This window comes from Ovis canadensis, chromosome 24 (genome assembly GCF_042477335.2).
Source record: "Ovis canadensis isolate MfBH-ARS-UI-01 breed Bighorn chromosome 24, ARS-UI_OviCan_v2, whole genome shotgun sequence".
In the NCBI taxonomy this organism is placed as follows: Eukaryota; Metazoa; Chordata; class Mammalia; order Artiodactyla; family Bovidae; genus Ovis; species Ovis canadensis.
Genome location: NC_091268.1, coordinates 48,313,074 through 48,329,553, shown reverse-complemented (window position 1 = coordinate 48,329,553; position 16,480 = coordinate 48,313,074). Strand labels below are relative to the sequence as shown.

Below are 16,480 nucleotides of genomic sequence, written 5' to 3'. Positions count from 1 at the left end.
TGAACCCTGAACCTGATACCTGAACTTCAGTTGATTTTGCCAATACCTCCTAACACAACACCCTCCTCCTCCCCGACTGGTGTCTTTCCTTCACCCTGTTCATTTCTAAACTGTACTTACCCACAGTTATCTGGGTTTATTGCCTTGTTTGGGCTTCCCGGGTTGCCCAGACAGTAAAGAATCTGCCTGCAATGCAGGAGATCTGGGTTTGATCCCTAGGTGGGGAAGATGCCCTGGAGAAGGGAATGGCAGCCCACTCCAGTATTCTTTCTTGCCTGGTGAATTCCACGGACAGAGGGGCCTGGTGGGCTACAGTCTGTGGGGTGGCAAAGAGTTGGACACGACTGGGCGCCTAACACACAACATTGCCTCGTTTATTGATCAGTCTGGGATGCGTGGGTGTTGGGATAGGAGAGAGATGAGGCCTGCAGGGGTCAGATTGTGCAGGACAAGAGCAGGGGCCCCTGGAGGAGGTTGGGTAAAAGCCGCACGACCCAGCTACTGTTTCGATCGTTCTGGTGGCCGTGCATCAAGTGGTCTGGAGGGAGGCAAGGGTACGTGTGGAGGAAATGTGTGCAGAATTGTTTTGTGTGCTCTCTTAATTTCTGAATCGTAAATTGTAAAGCATTTCAAATATACTGAAAATAATATCAACCTTCATGGACTCACTACTAAGACAGAAGTTAAAGCTTTGCCTCTTTTAAAAAGAAAGAAAGAAAATGTTATGGAGGGAGTTCCCTGGTGGTCTAGCAGTTAGGTTAGGGTTCTGTGACCTGGGTTCTTTCCCTGGTTGGGGGAACTGAGATTCAGCAAGCCTCGAGGTATGTCCAAATTAATTTAAAAAAAAAATAGCTACAGTGATGAAAAGGAAAATAAGATTTGTAAAATGAACTAGAAAGCTTGAGGAAGGACAAGGGTTTTCAAACGTGGAAATTTCACCAAAGAAATCTTAGTAATTTTCCAAGTAAACTTTTCAACGCAGAAAAATTGTCTCCGGGCCCACCAGAATCCCCACATGTCCCCTGAGTGGTGACGCTGTGTCCACAGCGTTGTAGCCACTCTCCTACCGCGGTGTGTGTGCTAAGTCGCTTCGGCCGTGTTCCTCTGTGACCCTACAGACTGCAGCCTGTCGGGCTCCTCTGTCCTACCGCAGCACCAGGAGGCAATTTTTTTAAACAAGTGCTCTTCAAGGCTCCAGTCCTGTTATCCCTGCAGATGAGAGAGCCGAGGGTCACTGAGATTCAGTCTGCGTCTCTGAGGACACCGCGACCTCTCCGGGACCTCCCTGAGAGCCTTGATGACCTGGGGTTAGGGTCAGTTTGGTCTCAGAGAAGGCGCACCAGCCGCCTGAAAGGCCCTCCTTCCAAGCCTGTCTCGGCCTGTCTCGGTGTCTCTCCCTGAATCTGGCGTCTCTGGGGATGTGGCCTGCTCCTGTCATTCTGGATGACGAGGTCACGGAGTGACCTCCGTCGGCTCTCTCCCAGGAGTCCCAGAGAAGGCAGTCCATTGACCAGGACAGTCCTGGCTCTCTAGCCAGGACATGATGTTCGCACGGTCAGTCCACGAAGGACCAGCCCTGAGTGAGCTCTGTGTTCTGACCACAGTGAGAGATACAAAACCAAGTCCCATGAGAAGCCTGTGATCCAAAGGTCCTCGCACCTGAAGAGCATGGGGAGGGAAGGGTCACTGGTGGCTGGAGTGGCCCAGGCCCCATGGAGAGATGACTGGTGAAAAGTGCAAGGGTTAGTTGCTCAGTCGTGCCGGACTCTGCGACCCTATGGACTGGAGCCCACTGGGCTCCTTTGTCCGTGGAATTCTCCAGGCAAGAATACTGGAGTGGGTTACCATTCCTTTCACCAGGGGAACCTTCCCAATCCAGGAATCAACGACCTTCGAGCTCAGCTGTGAAAGGAAGCCCAGCCTGGGACTTCCCTGGTGGTCCAGTGGTTAAGACTCCAAGCTTCCAGTACAAGGAGCACAGGTTCGATCCCTGGTGGGGGAACTAAGATCCTGCATAGTGCCTGGCCAAAAATAAACAAACAAATAAAATTATCATGAAGACAAATCATTTAAAAAAAGGAAGCACAGGTCAAGTTTAAATCGACATTCCAGAGCAAAAGTGTCCAGAGGATGCGTGATTTTTAAAAGTCTACATCCCTCAGTGGAAAAGCTCAGGTCCCAGCCCCCAGACACCTCCGTTTAGAGGGTCAGGGGCGAGATTCCTCCATAGGACCTTGAGATGCACCTTCTAAAAAGCCTTCGTTTTCCCTTGCAAGGTAGCATTTTAGAAGGGGTGGGGCTGGGGATTTCAGAGCACCTGTCTCGGGTGGTTAGGAACCCACCTACAATGCAGGAGACTAAGAGACTCAGGATCAGTCCCTGGGTTGAGAGGATCCCCTGGAAGAGGGCATGGCAACCTACTCCAGTATTCTTGCCTGGAGAATCCCATGGACAGAGGAGCCTGGCGGGCTACAGTCTGTCGGGTCACACAGAGTCAGACACGACTGAAACGATTTAGCGACTTAATGCACACACCTGCGTAAAGATCCTTTGAGAACCCTCCCAGAGAACCAGCTAGTCTACACAAATGCAGTTTCAGTTCAGTGGCTTTTGTATGCAAAGTTTTTCGCTTGGGAAAATTTGAAAACTGCTTTACGCACTTCCTGGCCTTCTTAAACCAGGACAAATGTTTCCCCATGCCTTAGAGCTTTCACAACAGGGGCCGCCTGACTTGTGCACTGTGAGGAGGTGGGAGGTAGGAACAGGGTAGGCTGCCAACCCCAGGGCTGCCGGGTCTGCCAGACCATTTGCCTCCACGTTTGAGAGCCCAGATCATCGGTCTCTTTGGATTTTTTTTGCTTCTCGTTTTATTCTGTTTTGTTTATCCATCCAAGCTCTCCCCACTTCCTGCTCTCAGTCAGCGTGTCTGCCCTGGCCTCCATGTGACTACCTCTCAATCCACTCCCATTTCAATCTGGTCTGGATGCCACAGTAGAGCTTAAAGTTTGTTCAGTTTCATCCTAGCTATCTCCAGTGGGCTCAGATGGTAAAGGATCTGCCTGCAATGCAGACTCTGGTTTGATCCCCGGGTTGGGACCATCCTCTGAAAGAGTGCATAGCAACCCGGGCCAGTATTCTTGCCTGGAGAATCCCATGGACAGAGGAGTCCATTGGGTCACAAAGAGTCAGACATGACTGGAGCGACTTAGCACTCGCATATTTTGTCTAAAGTCTCACCACTTGAGGTGTGGTCCAGGGTCCAGCAGCAGCAGTACCAGCCAGAAACAGGTTAGAAAGGCAGCGTCCCAGGAATCCCTCCACTAATAATGAAACTGGCAGAACGCATCTCAGTACTCAGTAGAGTGTAGGTTCTTCTGTCCTGGCCTGGAAAGAATTCAGGGAGAGGCGGAGTGACAAGTAGGGAAAGGGGTTTATTTGTATAGGACGCTTGTGAGAGGTACAAGTGGGCAGGTAAGGGCGTTCCACCTCGAGAATTTAGTGGGCTACAGTTTTACAAGCTGGAATCGAGATTGCCGGGAGAAATATCAATAACCTCAGATATGCAGATGACACCACCCTTATGGCAGAAAGCAAAGAGGAACTAAAAAGCCTCTTGATGAAAGTGAAAGAGGAGAGTGAAAAAGTTGGCTTAAAGCTCAACATTCAGAAAACGAAGATCATGGCATCTGGTCCCGTCACTTCATGGCAAATAGATGGGGAAACTGTGGAAACAGTGTCAGACTTTATTTTGGGGGGCTCCAAAATCACTGCAGATGGTGACTGCAGCCATGAAATTAAAAGACGCTTACTCCTTGGAAGAGAAGTTATGACCAACCTAGATAGCATATTCAAAAGCAGAGGCATTACTTTGCCAACAAAGGTCCATCTAGTCAAGGCTATCGTTTTCCCAGTGGTCATGTATGGATGTGAGAGTTGGACTGTGAAGAAGGCTGAGCGCCGAAGAACTGATGCTTTTGAACTGTGGTGTTGGAGAAGACTCTTGAGAGTCCCTTGGACTGCAAGGAGATCCAACCAGTCCATTTTGAGGGAGATCAGCCCTGGGATTTCTTTGGAAGGAATGATGCTAAAGCTGAAACTCCAGTACTTTGGCCACCTCATGTGAAGAGTTGACTCATTGGAAAATACTGTGACGCTGGGAGGGATTGGGGGCAGGAGGAGAAGGGCACGACAGAGAATGAGATAGCTGGACGGCATCACTGACTCGATGGACGTGAGTCTGAGTGAACTCCGGGAGTTGGTGATGGACAGGGAGGCCTGGCGTGCTGCGATTCATGGGGTCGCAAAGAGTCAGACGCGACTGAGCGACTGGACTGAACTGAACTGAACAGTTTTACAGTCAAAGGAAAAGTGGGGAGGCGGAGAAGACCACTTTCTTCATTCTTTTTTAAAAATGTTATTTGGCTGTTCTTGGTCTTTGTTGCGCACGGGCTTTTCTCAGCTTTGGACACAGGCCCTAGGACGTCCGGGCTTCGGCAGGTGCGGGGCTCGGGCTTCTCATCGCGTGGCCTCTCTTGTTGAGCACAGGCTCTAGGCGCACAGGCTCTAGGCACACAGGCTTCGGCAGTTGTGGCTTCCGGGCTCTAGAGCTTGGGCTCAGCTGTTATGGCGCATGGGCTTAGTTGCTCCAAGGCATGTGGAATCTTCCTGGAGCAGGGTTCAGACCTGAGTCTCCTGCATTGGCAGGCAGATTCTTTATCACCGAGCCACCAGGGAAGCCCTCTTTTTCATTCTTGAGTAGACCTCAAGTTTCCATCAACAGCTCCTCCTGCGCGTTGGGTGGAGGAGGTTTCCTGTCCCTACATGGTCAAGCCAAGACTGTCAGGGTGCAACGGAAAAGAGCAAAAAGGGGGTAGTAAGTCATCCCAAGTTTCAGTACGTCACCGTTCCCTTATATTTTTGTTTTGCATGGCCCCCGAGAAGCATGTCCTAGGGGTTAGTACCTTACTGAGCTCACTGGGCAGAATGTGGCTCTAATGCCATCATTGTTTTATTGTTTGGGGGCATGCCTCATGCTCCTGCTGTGTGGTTTTTTGGCTCAGCAAGCCTGCTTGGTTAGTGGTTGGGCAAACCTGCTTTCTTGAGTGATCATTAACTGACAGCTTCTCCCTTACTCTTTCCTTTACTTACAATCTCCTAGTGGGATTAACTGTTTAAGCACCTACTTTGTCCCATTACTCTCTCCCTATCGGTAAGGTTAACATGACTACATTTTAACGCTATGAGGATGATTGCTAAGAGAGCAGGTTTTTGCTTAAGCCAGGCTGCAGAGAATCACCTAGAGATTTTACATAAACGCAGAGGTTCGAATCCACTCCAGAGGTTCTGATTTAATAGGTCTGGGAGCCTGGGCAAGCAGCCAGGCTGAACCCCTGCTAAAATGTCAATAAATGCAAGGGCATCAGTGTAGGTCGGGAGAGAGGGGGACACTCCCAACAAGAACGTCAGTGCCAGGGGCCGGCTGATCTGTGGGTTCTGTTGGTTTTTCCCTTCCTGTTAGTACTCTGTGGCGTGGGGTATTTGGACTGCCAGATCAGGAAGCCCACGGGAATCCTCTAGTGGTCCAGTGGTTAGGACTCTGTGCTTTCACTGCCTAGAGTGTGAGTTCAATCCCTGGTCAGGGAACTAAGATCCCACAAGCTGCACGGCCAAAGAAAGGGGGGAAAAAAGGTCCTGTGTGTCCTCACAGGATCAATTAGGGGTTGATTAATTGCATTCAAAAACCCCCATTTAAGCACTTTGACATTCCTTTCAAAGCAATTTCCCCAGGACATTATTTCTCAAGTCCACTCTTTTCCGTACCACCTCCTCTGCAAATGATTCACATGGGTCCAGTCTGGCTAGCCGGTGCCCCAATTTGGGGAGGTATATTTGATGTCTGCCCTAATCCCAGACATGGCAAAGCATAGATCTCATCTGAAGAAGGCATGCTGAACATTTTAAACAAAGCTGAGTCCCAGCGTGCCCATTCAGGCTCACACCAGCATGCCACATTCCCTGGGAAGCCCCGAGGGCATCATTTCCAAGAAGAATGTCTCACAGATGGAAATGTTTACTTCCTACCTGAGGCAGCTGGGTGCCTCCTGCCCAGACAGATTCCAGGCAAGACCACAGCCTCTTACGCTCCAGGAAGTGTCCTGGGTGCAGAGATGCGTGGTACACAGGCGGCGGGGGTGGGGGGGTGGAGGATGTGAGGAGACACAGCAAGTGTAAGGTCACAGTGTGTGTGAGGCCCTAAAAGAGTAGGGTCTGATGCCCGTGGAGCAGATGTGTGGGAGTGAAGGGTTCCATCTGAGGGTGGGAACAAGAAGAGATGGCCACAGACAAAGCTGGTAATTAAGTCACGTCTTCGTCCATCCATCCATCCATTTATCCATCCATTCCTTCCCTCCCTCCCTCCATCCCTTTCTCCATCCATCCATCCATCCATGCATCTATCCATCCATCCACCCACTCATCTATTCACCCATCCCTCCATCCATCCATGTATCTATCCATCCCTCCATCCATTCATTCATCTATCCATCTGTCCATGCATCTATCCATCCATCTATCTATCCATGGCTTGATCTCTTCATCCATCCATCCTTCCCTCCATCCATGCAACCATCTATCCATCCCTTCCCCCATCCATCCATACATCTCTCCTTCCATCCATTCATTTATTCAATAATTTATTTCTTTAGTGAACAGGGCCAGAGACTAAGCCCTGTTGAAGTGTGGGATATAGATGAGGATGGGCTTCGGCTCAGCAGAAGGTGCTCTAATAAGGGAAAATCCCAAGTCTGGGATGCGGGGAGGGAGACTCTGAACCTAGATTTGGAGGAAGCATCAGGATGGTTCTTTGGCGGAAGTGACACTCCGGCAGACCCTGAGAGCTGAGAGGGAGTTATTCTCTTGGGGAAGCACCTCCCACCAACCATGCCGCCCTGCTCCACCCCGAGATGGGGCGGCCCTGGGTACCAGGAAAGATGTCCGCGCAAACATCTGGGGGTGAGGTGGGGCTCGGAGAACAGTTGAAGTTCACAGAGGTGAGTTTACACCCGGTGGAGCAATTGGAAGAAGCAAAGGGACAGCGCCTTGAGAAGGTACAGTTCGGGGGAATGACGGGCGAGGGAGAAGGGGTGTTAGGAGCGCTCTATGTAGCGGAGACAAAGGATGCCCGGCTGCAGGAAGGGCAGGTGAGGGACTGGAGAGGAGACCAGGCACTTCTGTGAGGGCCAGAAAGCCAATCCCGTCCCACACCGAGGAATGCGGATGAAGGGAGCCGACGACTAGGAGAACGGGATGCCCCGAGGGTTAAGCGGCATCCGGTCTGACTTGGAGGGCACAGGAGTCCCAAACCCGGTCTCCAATCAGGAGGGAGAGCCTGCACATGCCCCCCAAACCCAACCTATAGAGGAGATGGAGGTGGGCGGGTCCCAAGTAAGCATTGTCCAGGCGGCAGCCACTCTGGACTGTCCCCGATCAAATGCCACCGCTCCCCAACCAGCCGCAAATATTTACATCCTGTTTATGCCGAGGCCTCCTAGGGCCTCAATTCTCATGAATAAAAGATGAGTTTCCAGGCCCAGCCGAGAAGGGGAAGAAACCCCCGCCAGCTGGTAGGGACCAGAGGCAGTTTAGCGTTTCGGTTGCTGTCGCCGCCCGCGTGGTATTTGGAGGAAATTTGAATCGGCCGGGTCAAGGTGACCCGGGGCGGGAGATTGGGCTTTTTCTATACTATCTGAGGGTTCCTGGATCTAACCCTTGCAGCGCATGTACACCGAACTTTTCTCATAGGGCTGTTCCCTGAGAAACTTAACACTCTGGTTTATCCTTCAGAAATGTTAAAGTCAAAGTATCTTAGAGCTGGAGAGGGTGTTTAGAATCTAGCGCAGTGTCCTATTTTAAAGAGGCGGAAACGGGCTCAGAGGGCAAAGGACTTGCTCAGACCAATTCAGCTGATCGGTGATAATCTGTCCCACTTCCCTGTCGCTTAGTTCTTTCCACTGCATCACAGAAAAATTTAAGATTAATACTGTATTCTTCAGAACAGTTTTAGATTTTCAGAAAATTAAGTAGATAATACAGAGTTCCCCTATAACCCAATTCCTGGGGGCTGAGCTTCCCTTACTATTAACATCTTGCTTTAGTGTGGTGCCTTAATTACAATTAGTGAACTGACGTTGATACCTTATTATTAACTAAAGCCCATAGTCTACATTAAGTTTCTTTTTTTTTTTTTTTTTTGCTGCACAACGGGGCTTGTGGGATCTTAGTTCCCCAACGAGGGATTGAGCCTGGGCCCTTGGCAGTGAAGGCACAAGTTCTAACACTGGACCACCAGGGAATTCCCAAGGTTCACTATGTTCATCGGTTTATGGATTTTGACAAAGATGTGATGTCGTGGATGTATTCACGATGACAGTAGCAGACACAATAGTTCCGGTACCTAGAAATCACCTGTGCTCCACCTGTTCAGTCCTCCTCCCTCCCAGTCGCAGGTAATCACTCCTCCTTTTGCTTTTGCCATGGTTTTGCCTTTTCCAGAATGTCCTATAATTAGGATCACACGGTATATAGCCTTTTCAGATTGGCTCTTTCATTTGGCCATAAGCGATATATATGGGCTTTCCAGGTGGCGTGAGTGGTAAAGTACCTGCCTGCCGATGCAGGAGACATAAGAGATTCCCGTTTGATCTCTGGGTCTAAAAGATCCCCTGGAGAAGGAAAGGGCAAACCGCTCCAGTATTCTTGCCTGAAGAATTCATGGACAGAGGAGCTTGGTGGGCTACAATCCATAGGGTCACAAAAAGTCAGACACAACTGAATCGACTTAGCATGCAAGCACGCGGGAGTGACAGAGATCTTATAGACTGACTGAATATTTCACATTCTTTGCTCCTTTCAAAGATGTGGAAATTCCTGGAAAATGACACAAAGTTCTGCCTTAATTATAGAGATAAATTCAGGTTGGTACCTGGACTTGCGTCTTTGAGCCTCAGCAATTTTTCTCCCTTGTCTTTCTGATGCCTCCTCTTTAAAAAGAATTTCTTCACCAGCCTGTCTTGTCATGAATTTTCGCCTCTTACGTGGTCTTGTTCTCAGTTTCGACTTCTGTACAAAACCTCAGTTGGGAGAAGTTTTGTTTTTTTGGACATGGACTGTTTTTCCTACGCCAAGCTCAGTGCTGGAAGCTATTTACTGCGAACTTTTATTTAATCTCTACAGGTTTGTAGCAAAGAAATCCTTCTTCCTGTTTTTATACAGGAGAGAACTAAACAGGTTCTTGATCCATTAACCCAAAGCCAGGCAGCCAGCAAATGCCTGGAAGGTGGGGCAGTTTGAACCCAGGTAGATCCAGGCTCTAAACTTTCACTGCTTCCCTATTGTTGTTCAGTCGCTTAAATCGTGTCCAACTCTTTTGCAACCCCGTGACAGCAGCACACCAGGCTTCTTTGTCCTCCACTATCTCCCAGAGTTTGCTCAAACTCATATCCATTGAGTCGGTGATGCCATCCAACCATCTCATCCTCTGTCACCCCCTTCTCCTCCTGCCCTCAATCTTTCCCAGCATCAGAGTCTTTTCCAGTGAATTGGCTCTTCGCATCAGGTGGCCAAAGTATTGGAGCTTCAGCTTCAGTCCTTCTAATGCATATTGAGGGTTGATTTCCTTTAGGATTGACTACTTGGATCTCCTTGCTGTCCAAGGGATTCTCAAGAGTCTTCCTGCAGCACCACAGTTCGAAAGCATCAATTCTTCTGTGCTCACTGCTTCCTTGGATGGCCTTAATTTTAATTTGGATCCAAATAAAAAGTCTCCCAAGTTTCCCCTGGTTTCAGAGTGGGGCAACAGTGTTCCTAACCTGAGGAAATACTTCTTGTGGGAAAGAAAGTTCTGGTTTAGAACTGCTGACGGAAAACAAAACAGGAAGTCAAGCATTCCTGGCTTCAGCGACCATCTATGAATCTGCTAGAATCTGGCCCTGCCGTGGGCCAGGCTGCAAGCTTCACCCTGGGCCCAGAGGAGAGGGGCGAGGGGCTCCCGACTGCAAACAGCCAGGGCCGGATCTGCCTTCCCACGGGGTCGGGAGTCAAGGAGGGGGTGGGCGACATCTGGACTGAAGCCCCAGGCTCGCTCGGGAGAGAAGCCGGAAAGGCAGGAAAGGCAGGAACCCTGGCTGCCCCATCTGCACGGGGGATGGGGGAAGGGGCCCTGGAGGTGGGGGGTTGGGGGCAGGGCTGATGGGGTGATGAATCAACCTTGGGGGGCGTTTGGAGAACCTGCCTGTCTAGGGCTGGGTGGACCCTTGCAAGGCACTGGAGTCGTTCTCTCCCACTGTGTCTTGGGCCCCTGATAAATTTGATGATAAATTTAACTGCGTGTGTGCCTGCACACAGGTGGGCGCTAAGTCACTTCAGTCATGTAGGAATCTTTGCGGCCCCATGGACTCTAGCCCACCAGGCTCCTCTGTCTGTGGGATTCTCTAGGCAAGCGTACTGGAGTGGATTGCCATGCCCTCCTCCAAGGGCTCGAACTCCAGGTCTCCTTCGTCTCCTGCATCGGCAGGCGGGTTCTTTTCCATTGGCAGGCCACCTGGAAACATATTTAAAACTTCTGTCCCTTCACAGACATGATAAACAGAGTTGAATGACAAGCCACAAACTAGGAGACAGCTTGTTAATTCATGAATAATCTGATGCCTTCTCTTTAAAAGACTTTCTTTGCCAGCCTTGTCAAGTGTGAATAATCCTACAGATCATTATGAGAAAAGACAAACCACCCCATAGAATACAAACCCGTGCATGGATAGCTATTTCACTGTGGAGGAGACTCACATGGCCCACCAATTTTGGGTTCTGCTTTTTCTGTTGTACCACAAGGCTCCACCAGGGATTGAACCCCTGGTCCTCAGGCAGTGGAAGTGCAGGATCCTAACCACCCGCTGGACCACCAGGGAATTCCCAGGGGTTGTACAATTTAACTCAGTTCTGACACTGTCTACCTGGAGTTAGCACTGAACCCATAGATTAAGGGTTGAGTCCCACAAGACTGTTCCAAACCCCCCTACATACCCCGCCACCGAGACGCTAGTCATAAGTCCAGGTTGTTATCCGTGCTTCTGATCAACTGACTGTAGATTGGATCTTCCCACACATCCCCCCCTACCTTGGGTTCAGTCATTTGCTAGACGAGCTCACAGAACTCAGGCAAACACTTATATTTACTGGTTTATTATATAACAGAGGATGAGATGGTTGGCTGGCTTCACCAACTCGATGGACATGAGTTTGAGCAAGTTCTGGGAGTTGGGGATGGACAGGGAAGCCTGGCGTGCTGCCGCCCATGGGGTCGCAAAGAGTCAGACATGACTGAGTGACTGACCCCAACTAACAGGATATGATAAAGAATAAAGATGAACAGCCAGGGACTTCCCTGGGGGTCCAGCGGCTAAGACTCCGTGCTCCCAGTGTAGGGACCTCCTGACTCCTGGTCAGGGAACTAGATTTCATCACTGCAACTAAAGATCTCGCATGCTGCCACGAAGGTCAAAGATTCTACATGCTGCAACTAAGACCCAAATGAATAGCACGTCCAAATAAATAAATACATATTTTTTAAAAAGATGGCTTGTCATATGAAGAAATACCTAGAGGAGGACCAGAGGGGTCCCGAGTGTAGAGGCTTCCATCCTCATAGAGTTGGGGTGCATCACTCTCCGGGCACAAGGGTGAGTTCTCCCACCCGGAAGCTCCCTGAATTCCATACTTTGCTGGTTTGTATGGAGCCTTCATCATGTAGGCACCACTGATCATTAATTCCATTTCCAACCAGTCTCCCCTTCTTGAAGGGTGGGGCTAAAAGTTCTAAGCCTTTATCATGGCTTGGTCTTTCTGGTGACCAGCTCCCGTCCAGGAGCCCACCCAGAGCTGGCTCATTAGACCGGAAGACACTCCTGTCACCCAGGAAACTCCAAGGGTTTCAGGAGCCCTGTGTCACGAACCAGGGGTCAAAGACCAAGTATCGGAGCAAAAGATGCTGGTGGCACTCTTCTCACTCAGGGAACTGTAAGAATTTTAGGAGTTCTGTGCTGCGGACTGGGAGGGCAGAGACCAGTATATTCTTTATATTATTTTATACCCACCCATTAGCAGCCTGATCGGGAGATTCCACTACCCCATCCCCACTCTTGTGTAGGGACCCTGTCACTCCTACCCACCCCTCACCTCTCCCCTCCTCTGGTCTACAGGCCTTGCTATGGCTCTGATCCAGGTGTTTCCACGAGGTTCCAGGGAGGAGACCAGGGTCAGTGTGCTGACCTGGGGCAAAGGGGCCAGAGGGCAAATCAGTCCCCGGCTGGTGAACTGTCCCCAAGGCACCCGCGCTCATGGGGAGCTGGCAGGCACGACAGTGGGGAGGGGTGGCCTTGAAAAACACACAGGGCTGAGGCAGCAACTAGGGGAGACTGCAGCTGAAGGCTGGGTGTGTGCGGGCACTCCATGATTTGAGAGATGGAGGCCCTTTGGTAGATGATGCTGAGTGACCTTCAGCAGCTGAAGCAGGTCACCTGCTTTCTTTAATATTTATTTATTTAGTTCACTATGAAAGTGAAAATGTTAAGTCACTCAGGCATGTCTGACTCTTTGCAACCCCATGGACTGTAGCCCACTAGGCTCCTCTGTCCACAGGATTCTCCAGGCAAGAACACTGGAGTGGGTAGCCATGCGCTCCTCCAGGGGCTCTTCCCGACCCAGGGATTGAACCTGGTTCCCTGCACGGCAGGCAGATTCTTTACCATCCGAGCCACCAGAGAAGGCGGGGAGGGGGTGTGTGGGCTCTTTGTTGTGACATTCAGGCTTCTTTAGTGGTGGTAGGCGGGCTCAGTTGCCCAACAGCATTTGGGATCCTAGCTCCCCAACCAGGGATCGAACCCACATCTCCTGCACTGGAAGGCAGATTCTTAACCACTGGACCACCAGGAAGTCCCGATAACACCTTCATCTGTGGCGGCCCCTCTGACTTGCTCTGGGGCCTCTGGACACTTCAGGGCATTGGCTGGGAGAGAAAAGAAGCACATGGCGGGGGTGGGCTTCCGGACACGGCTCCCCTCACCACCCTGCCCCGCACCAGCACCAGCTCTGGGACTTTGCGGGGAGGGCTGGGAGAGCTTAGCCAGGAGAAAGAGCTCTTCTGTGTGTGATGGGGAAACTGAGTCAGGGAGCTCTTAGGGGTCTTGCTCGGAGCCCTGTGGAAGGTTTGTGCGTAAGCTGCTTTTAGCTCCCCAGGCTGGGGGAGGAGGAGAGGAACCAGCTCGCTGATGACATTCGCAGACACCCTCCCTCCTGCCAAAGACAAAAAAAGGCTCCTCCTCCTCCTCTCTTCCCTGCTAAATCTTGCTCAGAGCTGCCCACTCTGCCTCTCCTTGTCCAGCCAACAGGAAAAGACAGGCATGCAAATGCTTTAAGGCTGCAGCCCCACTGCCCTAAATCCCCCAGCACACAACCTGACTTTATAGCCCCACAATTCAGAGGTAGACGTGAGCCCAGGCAGCCTGGCCATGCCTCCTTCAGAGCACTCAGGCTTTGAATTCTGTCTGTCCATCTGTCTGCGTAGGTGGAGTCAGAGCCTGTTGTTCCCATTTTGCAGAAGAGGAGACTGAGGCTGCCCCTCCACCCTCACCTCAGTCCCAGTTCCCTGCTGCTTCTGGGTGGAGCCCTTCAAACTTCCTCCCACGTCACTTTTGCGCTGCTCCCCCTGCCTGCCACACACTTATTCTTTCAGACACTTCTGGGCTGTCTGCTCCTCTAGGAAGCTGCCCTTGGCTCCATGCATCAAGAATTCAATGTGGCCCAAAGCATTCTGCCTGCAACTTCATCAGAGCTCTCATCAGCTTTGTACTGAGGTGTCTGTGCCTAAATCTTTTCAAATTTTGTAGACACACATTGGGCAGAAAAGTGGCGAAGTATTCAAAAGCAGTAAAGGATTTTGTGGCTGGGACACTAGAAGTTTAAATATGAGTTCTAGCTGTTGTCTGTTATGCACACATGGACCTCTTCTGTGGGATGAGGGACCAGTTTATGAATGATGAAGCCGCAGGGGTAAGCTTTAGAGAAAGGAGGCTGCTGTTTGACGAGGGCGCCTGGTTTTCCTAGTGATGTTTTGTCTAATTGTTCTCCATCTTTCCTGCTGAAAAGCATCAGGGGTTGGACAAATGACCTCCTAGCTTCTCCCCAAACATCTGGCCCATAGACACTGGGGTAGAAGGACAGTAAGGCTCAGGAGGTGCCAGAAGGTGGGAATGGGGAGGATGGAAGGGTGTGTGGGTGGATCTGAGAAAAGCCAGATCAGGCAGAGCAATTTGGTAAGGCAACCAGGGTGACTGAGCCCGCCAGGAGTGGGTGGGACCAGGAAAGTCACCACCCGGGCCTGGAGGCCAGAGTGAGCCTCCTTAGGACACTGGTTCCCAAACGTTCCAGGAACAACTGCCAATCTGGACCTCTATCTGCCTCGAAGTGAACAAAACAAAAATTTTCCAGAAACCCGGATTTACTTCATTCAAAGGGCTGTCCGTTATTCCAAAACGATACTCTTATCTTTTTCTGGTGCTAAAATGTCCTTTCTTGCAGGAAATGATGGTGATGGCCCAGTTGCTGGTTTGTTTTTTTTTCCTTCACTGGTGTCTTTTCAAGGTAAAATCACAAACAGGTAACTTTCTGCCAGTTTTGAGTTTTGTGTTTCTGGTGGGGAGGGTGACTGTTAATTGTCACGACTTCTCAGAAGGACACAGGAGACCAGAGAGATGTGCCCTTCGGTGGGGGCTGCAGAGAGGGTGCAGCCTGTGCAGGGCAGGCATCACTGGAGGGAGCAGGGGCCCGCGGCCAGCATCCTGGGCAGGAAGACACTGGCAGGCTCCCCGGGCAAAAGGCTCCCAGAAACGGAATAAACATGATTCCAGGGTGTGTCACCACCTCGGCCGATGACGCAATGCACAGATGTGCAAACTTGGGGACGTGGAGAGGGATGAGGAACAGCAGCTGGGGAGGGGGGCAGGCTCAGGCTGGACAGCAGAGGGGCCTGGCAGACAGCCCCTTCCGGAGATCTTCCTGGGCCAGGGGAGGCTGGGTGCTTGTGGCCCAGCCGGGGATCCAGGGAGGAGGTAGCCCAGGGGGTGCGGCCGGCACAGGGGCCTAAGGCCTCTTCTCAGAGAGGCTGATTTCCACCCAGAGGGACCACCCCAGCAGGAACCACGGGGGCAGCAAAGTCTGTAGACACACCTCGCCTGATGCTCAGCGAGTGGGGGCGTGGTCCACCCACAGAGGGGCTGGTGTCTTCCCTCCATAGTCCCCCATCTCCAACGCTCCCTGCTGAAGGAGCTCACTCAGGAGTCGCCCCAGGAAAAGTGCCCCACCAAGAGGCCTCAGCTGAGGATCTGAGGTCCCCTGTTCCCTCCTCGCAGGTGCCCCCCTGCTGCAATCTCACAGCCACTGCTTCCCCCTGAGACGCAGGACCTGTAGGGATTAAAACATGGACTCTGGGGACCTCCCTGGCGGCCCAGTGGTTAAGAATCCGCTTGCCAAAGCTAGGGACATGGGTTCAATCCCTGGTGCAGGAAGATCACCCTACATGCCATGGGGCACCTAAGGCCGTGTCCCACAAGGACTGAGCCCGTGGGCCGCAACGAAGAGGAGGCCCTGCTCACCGCAACGGGAGAAAGCCTCCGCACAGCAATGGAGCCCCAGCGCGGCCAAAAGCCAAACTCAGAAAAGAACAGACTCTGGCTCCGGGAGGCCTGGATCCCACAGGGCATTGCTCTCGACTGCCTGTGGGTTTCAGACCCTCACCCGTAGATGGGGCAGGTATGGCCCCTGCTCCTGGGGCGTCCTGAGGAGGAGGTGAGCTTACAGAATCTCAGGTGCTGGCCTACAGCGACTAATCAATGCAGCATACAGTAGGCACTCAACGTGTGCAGGTGGAGCTGGCACTTTCACAAGCGCCCTGTGGGGGAGGCAAGATTCCTGTGTCACTTGCCCAGGGTCACAAAGCTGGGTGCAAGCAGAGCTCGGACTGGAGTTGTTATTTTTTTTAATAAAAATTTTTAAATTAATGTGCTGTGTTTTCATTTTTATTCAGCTCAGAAATTTTTTCTTTTTTTTTGGCTGTGCAGCACAGAGGATCTTAGTGCCCCAACCGGGGGTTGAACCTGAGCCCCTTGCAGTGAAAGTGCAGAGTCTTAACCATCGGACCCCTAGGGAAGTCCCTCAGACTGGAGTTTAAGATGGCGTGGCTCTCCCTGCTCTCTCCTTACTGGCAGGAGGGAGCCCAGCTCCGAAGCCTGGTGTACACGCGTGCGTAGTTGCTCAGCCACGTCTCTTCTGCGACCCCACGGACTGTGGCCCGCTAGGCTCCTCTGTCCATGGGGTTCTCCAGGCAAGAACACTGCAGTGGGCTGCCATGCCCTCCTCCAGTGGCTCTTCCTGA

The 16,480-nt window shown here is 51.5% G+C and overlaps 1 long non-coding RNA gene across 1 annotated transcript; it reads left to right on the top strand.

The window, feature by feature from the left end:
* Positions 1–6,959: 6,959 nt before the first annotated feature.
* On the top strand, positions 6,960–16,103 carry LOC138428635 (uncharacterized). The gene is made up of 4 exons (XR_011252522.1): positions 6,960–7,106; positions 8,280–8,504; positions 14,629–14,691; positions 15,459–16,103. It is a non-coding gene; the product is annotated as an uncharacterized lncRNA (long non-coding RNA).
* The last annotated feature ends 377 nt before the right edge of the window (positions 16,104–16,480 follow it).